The sequence below is a fragment of the Cervus elaphus genome, chromosome 29 (assembly GCF_910594005.1).
Source record: "Cervus elaphus chromosome 29, mCerEla1.1, whole genome shotgun sequence".
Classification (NCBI taxonomy): domain Eukaryota; kingdom Metazoa; phylum Chordata; class Mammalia; order Artiodactyla; family Cervidae; genus Cervus; species Cervus elaphus.
In genome coordinates this window covers 57,963,182-57,971,295 of record NC_057843.1, presented here as the reverse complement: position 1 = coordinate 57,971,295, position 8,114 = coordinate 57,963,182, and positions in this window count along the sequence as shown.

The following is an 8,114-nucleotide window of genomic DNA, read 5'->3' as shown; positions in this document are numbered from 1 at the left end:
TGCAGCCCTTAAAGCGATCAGTTCAGTTTAGCTGCTTAGTCGTGTCCGATTCTTTGCAACCCATGGACTGTAGCACACCAGGCTTCCCTGTCCATCACCAGCTCTTGGAGACTGCTCAAACTCATGTCCATCGAGTCCGTGATGTCATCCAACCATCTCATCCTCTGTCATCCCCTTCTCCTCCTGGTATACAAACAGTCACAGACTTGGTGTCAGGAGCCCTGAGTTTGGATCTTAATACTCCGCTCAGTATCTAACCCAGGAGGAAGCACTGGAGTGTGGTAATTGGTCCTGAGGTGAGTTACAAATTATTCATTGGTAATTATAAGTCACTGAAGCTTTTAGTAATTTTCTCTTCATTCATTTGAATTCATAACACATGCATTTGGTTAAAAAACAAATTAAATCTTATAGAAAAGTGTACAGTGAAAAGTCCATTTTCCTCTCATCCCTGAGTCCGGACACTGGTCCCCCATTCCTCCTCTTGAGAGGCAACTACTGTCATCAGTTTTTTAAATACCCTTCCAGAGACAGTCTATGAATATTCATGAATGATTTCCTTGAAGAAAATTAGAGCAGTTTCAAGGTATGCATATAATAACGTTGCTTTGCATACTGAATACTTTATTTTCAAAATGAATTTAGGTTTTCATTATAAAAATAATACATAATTATTTAAAAATTATATAAAGTAAATGTGAATGCTCCCTCCATCCACTCTGCCCACATTTTACTCCTTAGTTACAGAGTTAACCACTGTGAACTCTCTCCTATATGGACTCACTGATAACTTGATACATGTGTAAACATACATAGAATATTACAATAGGTAGTACATTTGCAAACTGATTTTTTCATCAATAATGTATCAAAGATATAGTTCCACATGAATTGCATATAGTTCTTATTACCCTTCTTTTAAGGCTGTGTAACATAAAATACTTTACAATAGGCGAGAAAGGGATAAAGATACGGCAAGAATTACAGTGGGAACTGTGTGCAACTGAAAGCAGCATCTCTCAAAATGTCCCAGAAGAAAAAAAATTAAAAGCAGTTGATTTACTCCATCTTGGTCTCAGTTTCTCATCTGCAAAATGGACACAACAATGAAAGCCCTGATCGTCTCACAAGATTGTCACAAAGATTACACAGGAGGAGAATGAATGCAGAGTACTTTGAAAACTGAAAAGTGCTGTGTAGACATGGAAGACTGTTATTCCTGGAACAGAGAAGGAATGGTAGTTCCAGGATCTAAAGTATACAACCAGCACTAATAAAAATTGTTTTCCTGCCTTTCTTCACCAAATGAACTGTCCATTTTTGCATAATTGTGAACATTTATTGAGTTCTTACTTTGCCAGGCATTCTTCTAAGATATGATTACAAATATATGTAAATATGTATATTGTGCTTTGCAGGTGGCTCGCTGGGTAAAGAGTCCACCTACAATGCAGGAGACACAGGAAACTCAGATTTGATCCCTGGGCCGGGAAATCCCTTGTAGCAGGGCACGGCAACCCACTCCCGTACCCTTGCCTGGAAAATCCCATGGACAGAGGATCTTAGCAGGCTACAGTCCATAGGGTCGAAGAGAGTCAGACATGAATGAAGCAACTTAGCATGCACGCACGCATGATATATATTATGAGGTAGATACTCTCATCATCTTCATTTGACTATCAGGCAATCGAGGCTGACATGGTTGGCAGATGGCACTCTTATTTCTGAACTGTGCCAAGTGAAAATCACTCAGTCGTGTCCGACCCTTTGTAACCCCATGGACTGCATAGTCCACGGAATTCTCCAGGCCAGAATACTGGAGTGGGTAGCCTTACCCTTCTCCAGGGGATCTTCCCGACCCGGGGATCGAACCCTGATCTCCTGCATTGCAGGCTGAGCCGCCAGGGAAGAAGACCAAAAGTGCGCGTGTCTCAAACTCTGTGCTGTTCACTTTGGAGGCTTATCCGTGCTTCAACTACGTAATTAGGTTGAGACTTAGACAGTTAGGGAACATGACTATGCACTGAAGAAAGAAGGGGCTCATTCCTCTGGTACTAAGAAATAAAAAGCAACTAAGGACTCAAAATCTCGAGTCTCATAGGTAGTCACACAGGTGGTTTCACTGCTACTTGCTCCAAAACCCTTCGTGACTCCTCTCTGCTAAATAAAGGCCAAGTTCCTCAGCCTGGCGTTCCATCTCTTCCTTAGCTCAAATAACCTTTCTAGGCCTTTGTTTTATAAGACAGGAACTTCCAAGCCCAGCTTCCCCGGTGGCTCAGATGGTAAAGCGTCTGCCTGCAATGTGGGAGACCTGGGTTCGATCCCTGGGTCGGGAAGATCCCCTGGAGAAGGAAATGGCAACCCACTCCAGTACTCTTGCATGGAAAATCCCATGGACAGAGGAGCCTGGTAGGCCATAGTCCATGGGGTTGCAAAGAGTCGGACACGACTGAATGACTTCACTTCACTTCTAAGCCCATCATTCATACCTGTCTGTGGAAGTCATGAGGGGTTAAATTGTGTCCCCTAAGAAAATGTGTGTTGAAGTCCTAACCCCCCAAACCTCAGAATGTGACTTTGGGAATAGCATTACTGCAGATGTGATTCGTTGCTATAAGTCATAGAGAAGTAGAATGGACTCCTAGCCCAATATAACTGATGTCCCTGTGAGAAGATGGCCACATGAAGAGACAGTCAGGGAGAATGCCATGTGACCACGAAGGCAGAGGTTGGAGTTATTGAGCTGCAAGCCAAGGAATGCCAAGATTGCCAGGAAAGGTGGCGCTAGATGTAAAGAACCTGCCTGCCAATGCAGAAGACACAAGAGATTCAGGTTTGATACCTAGGTTGGCAAAATCCCCTGGAGGAAGGCATGGCAACCCACTCCAGTACTCTTGCCTGGAGAATCCCATGGACAGAGGAGCCTGGCAGGTTATAGTCCACAGGGCTGCAAAGAATCAGACACAACTGAAGCAACTTAGCATGCACTCATACATCAGGAACCAGGAAAATGCAAGGAAGGGTGCCTTTACAGGTTTTGCAGGGAGAGTGGTCCATCTAATACCTTGATTTGGGACTTCTAACCTCCAGAACAGTGAGACAATACCATTCTGTTTGTAATACAGAAGTGGTTTGTAATACTTTTTACCACAGCTCCAGTAAACTATTGCAAGCCTCAGCCATTTTACCCCCTGATACTGCATCAGGCCAAGATGTGTCAGGCCTCCTTTTTTCCTATCCCATTCCTATTCTCCTGGTCAGCCGTAGCATCCTCCACAGAGTGCTTGTATAACGCAATCACACCCATGACATTCCCCATCTCTTCTGGTAGCAGCACACCAATGGTCTGTTTACTTCCCAACACACTCTGGGCAGGGCCAGTTGGGTCCCCTGCCCCCTGCTTCTTTCTGGCTCAGGGCCAGCCCAGCCCCTCTGGGGAGACAGGAGATTGAAGCCCCCTCCTGCGTTGCCTAGGCAACAGTGCCGTCTGAGTGCCCTGGAGCCAGGCAGCTGTGGCTGCAGGGAAGGGAGGGACCAAGCGAAGGGGGAAGGGAGAGAGGAGGACTACCAGAAAGACCCAAGGAGAGTCCTTAAAAGTGGTTCTGGTATAAACCCAGAAGGTGCAATTAAAACTGCCTCACCAGCATTATAGAGCAACAGGCAAGACCTGAGCTGGAGAGGAAAGACTTTACTCAGAGCGTTCAATAAGGAGCTCAGTTCTGTGGGCCTTTCAATCCAAACTCCATTCAAACCTATGCTTGAGACCTTTTGACAGCATGAGAGATCAAAAGATAACAAAATTCAGGCAAATGGGGACTGGCATTTTGCACACCAAGGGCAAGTCTTCTGTAAACTGCCTTAAGATGCACAGTAAATGAAGAGAAAGATGAATGCGATTTTTAGTCCACCATAAGTAAGGACTGCTGTATTCAGGAAAACAGGCAAGGTGCTGGTTAGTTGGGGAGGGAATACAGGGAGGAACAAGAAGTTATACTTGCCCTCAAGCAGCACATCGTCCTTCCTTCAATCATTCCTGCAGGGATGGACTTCTATAGTTGCATGATGGAACATTTGGAGGCATTTTTTCTTATTCCATGGGGTTAGGTTGGGTTTCAAGGGAACCTAAGCAATCAGGTTAATACATTGCCCCGGCCACAGATTGGTTCAGGGGTGGGCACACCCAAAACTACTCGCCAGTGACGAGTAGTGAGCGTTGGTGGGATTGCTGAGAGGAATGCATGTTTTCTCTTCTGTACTAGGAGCCGCCATTACCATCTTGCCCCCACATGGAATCTTGCATGAAGCCAACCTGTGGCTCTCGACAGAGGATGAGATAGTTGGATGGCATCACCAACTCGAGGGACATGAGCCTGAGCAAGCTCCAGAAGTTGGTAATGGACAGGGAAGCCTGGTGTGCTGTAGTCCACGGGGTCTCAAACACTCAGACACGACTGTGTTACCGAACTGACTGAATTGAACGTGGTGGCAAGCACAGCTGAGAGATGGAGAAATATCGGGAGCGGGTGACACCATTTGAGCCCCCAACTCAAGCCAATAAATTCTACATGTTTCTTAAATGTGGTGTCTGTTACTTCCAATTCAAAAAGTTCAGTAAAAGACAAATTAGGAACCCTTTTAACTGATTGACCAGACTAACCAATGTTACTCATTCCGTACGTAAAATACTGATTTATGCCCTTGTATATTGAACACAAAGAGTCAATAGACTATTCTGGTACTTTGTTCCCCAAACCATTTATGTTAGCTGTATTTATTACTGAAACTATGTTATTTAATTAACTATTAAGTAACTGCAGAAGCACAATGCTAAAGGAAAGGCTTCCTGGTTGTATGAAAACTAATTTATAAAATGCTTTTGAAAGACTTGATATAAAGTGAGTATTTCAAAATTGCTTTGGGGTTAGATATAGATACACACATAGTTAAAAATGAAACAATAAAAATAAGGATGAGTTTTACGCTCCACTTTGGAAGGGTCTTTAGTTCTTTTTCCCTCTAAAGGGCCCATTGCTGGACATAATGGATGATACATACTGGATGAGAAAGAAATCATTAATTGTCTCATAAGAAGTCTTGCAGTTTTGACCTGGGACACTTGGAATATTAACTCTAGGGGGAGCCAGGCACTATGTAAGAAGCCTATCTACCCTGAGACCATCTAGCTATTAGGAAGCCCAGGCTAGCCACACTGAGAGAAAGAGAGATACCCTGCTAAGCCCCAGCTGTTTCAGCCATCAGATTAGGGACCAGATGAGTAAGGAAGCCATCTTGGATATCTATCCTAGTTGAACTTTGTCAGATGACTCTAGCCCTAACTAGAATCTGACTATAACCTTAAAAGAGATTCTGAGGGAAAAACACCCAACTGAACCCAGTCCACCCACAGAACCATGAGAAATAATAACTTACTATTTTAACCATTTAATACAAAGTGGGTTTGTTATATAGCAACAGATAACCAGGCTTTTGTGGATGAAAGGAGAGAGTTACAAGAAAAAGGTGGCTTCTAATGTCAAATACCATAAAGAGATCATGGAGGATGAGAAAAGACCATTGTGGTTAGCAATTGAGAAGTCACCATTGTCTTTCCAACATTTCAGTTTCAACAGAACGGTGGGAGCAGCAGCCAAATCGGAAGTGTTCTAGGGCAAGTGAGTGGAAGGAAATTGATACAAAGGTAGATGGGTTTTTTTTCTTTTTTCCTTTTTCTAATAGTTTTACATTCACTGATGATCCCTGCCTGAATCAATTATCTTATTGGAGATTGCAAAATGGTGATTTTCTAATTTTATCAGTCCTACATTTATTAGTTGACATTGTTCTATAAAGAAGAGTTTTCTCTCATCAATTGAGACTGAGCCTAATTTCTTCCAAAAATGGCAGATTAAATGCTTCATTCTTTCTCTTTAATTATCAATTTCCTGACAAAGGAGTTGGTGTTACAGTATTTCCATTGGTGGCAAATGAGTTTTTTTCTCCTGTCTCTCTTTCTCTCTTTATCATTATGGATTCATGTGTGGACTCATGTATCACATTTATTCAATGTGTTACAATCAATTACAAAGTAAATTAGCCTTCAAAGAAGCAATGGAGGATAGGGCTAAGGATGTGGTAAGAAAACTCCTGGAAGAACACACAGTGGTTAAAAATACACACACACATGCACAATTTATCCTTATCAGTAATCAAAAAATGAAAATCCAAGTTATATAAAGGAGAAAAAAAAACTATAAAATATTCAATTCTGCTACTGAATATATAACACCTCCCAAATTCTCACAGGTCCCAATAATGGGATATAAAGATATTCATATAGGTATCAGGTGGCTCAGTGGTAAAGAATCCGTCTGCCAGTGCAGTGGACACAGGAGATGCAGGAGACGCAGGAGATGTGGGTTCAAATCCTGGGTGGGGAAGATCCCCTGGAGGAGGAAATGGCAAACCAGTCCATTATTCTTGCCTGGAGAATCCCATGGACAGAGGAGCCTGGTGGACTACAGTCCATGGGGTCACAAACAGTCAGACATGACTAAGCACGCACAGAAGGAAAATATGAAGATATTCACAGCAGTATTGTTTCTGGTTGTGGGGAGTTGGGAGACAATTTGCATGTCCATAACTGAAATTATGGGCAAAATGTGGTGGATGGAGTATAATGCAGTAATTATAAGCAGTGGACTAGATCATAAAAACATGTTGCTGCAGGGAAGAAAAAAAAGAAAAATTATACTATTACTTATATAAGGAAAAAACATACGTGTCTAAAACAACGATACAGATCACAAATAAACATCTTCAGACAAAAGGATGTACACTAAACAGACTGGAACGATTTCCTATGGTGAGAAAGGGGGATGAGATTGGAAAATATGGAAAAAAGAGAATAAAGAATAACTAAATAAAGCAATGTGAGAGGCTTTGCAAGTGAGGAATAGGATTGAGTCAACCCCCTTCATTTAAGTAAAAATAAATAAGACTATATAAACAAATGGCCACTACAATCATTCTGGAAAGTAAAATTTTAAAAACATTGACCTAGCAATTTTACTTTTAGAAATCTAGCCTAAGGAAATAGAAACTAATGCATATTAGTTATAACAGTGAGAAAAATACTCGACATGTATTCTTGTGCCCTCGGCCCATACCTTGCAATACACATCCCCAGGTGCTTCAGGGCAACCTCAGAGGTGTTTCACAGGTGTTTGTCCTGTGCCTGTGAACAAGTATAGTCACGTGGTATTCGTATTTAAATTCATCATCTCATGCTCCAGCCCCTTCCACCTGGTGTTGCTATTTCCACTGCCTTTACTGGATGTGGTTACGACTCTGTCACTCATCTGGAATCCTTCAGCTGCTAAGGCTGCAGAGTGTTATTCTGCAGTGTAGCCAAGCCTGTCTTGCTCTTCTCTTTGTTTTATGTACTATTAGAAGTCTATCGTTGTTTCCAGGAAATAACTCTTTCATTCTTTTCTTACCATCTTCCTTCCTCTGTTGCTATCCCCACCCCAAACTTTTGCAAACCAAGTTGGAAAACAAATACAAGTAATAGACATGCTGGCCTTGAAAGTGAAATGGGAAATTAAAATCAAAACCACAATGAGATACCACTTCACATCCATTAGGATGGCTAGGCTAATATAAGAAAGAAAAAATGGAAAATAACAAGTGTCGATGGGGATGTAGAGAAATTGGAAACTTTGTGCATTGCTGATGGGAATGTAAAATGGTGTAGCCACTGTAGAAAACAGGTTGGTGGTTCCTCAAAGAGTTAAATATAGAATTACCGTATGATGCAGCAATTCCACTCTAAGGTGGAATTCAACAGAATGGAAAGCAGGGACTCAAACAAATACTTGTACATCAATGTTCATAGCAGTATTATTCACAATAGCCAAAGGCGAAAGCAACATAAATATCCACTGATGGATGAATGGATAAAGAAAATGTGATGTCTACATACAATGTAGTATTACTCAGCTTTAAAAAGAAATGAAATTCTGATACATCCTATAGCAGGGTTGAACTGTGAAACATTATACTAAGTGAAATAAGCCAGACCCAAAAGGACAAATATTGTATGAGGTACTTAGAAC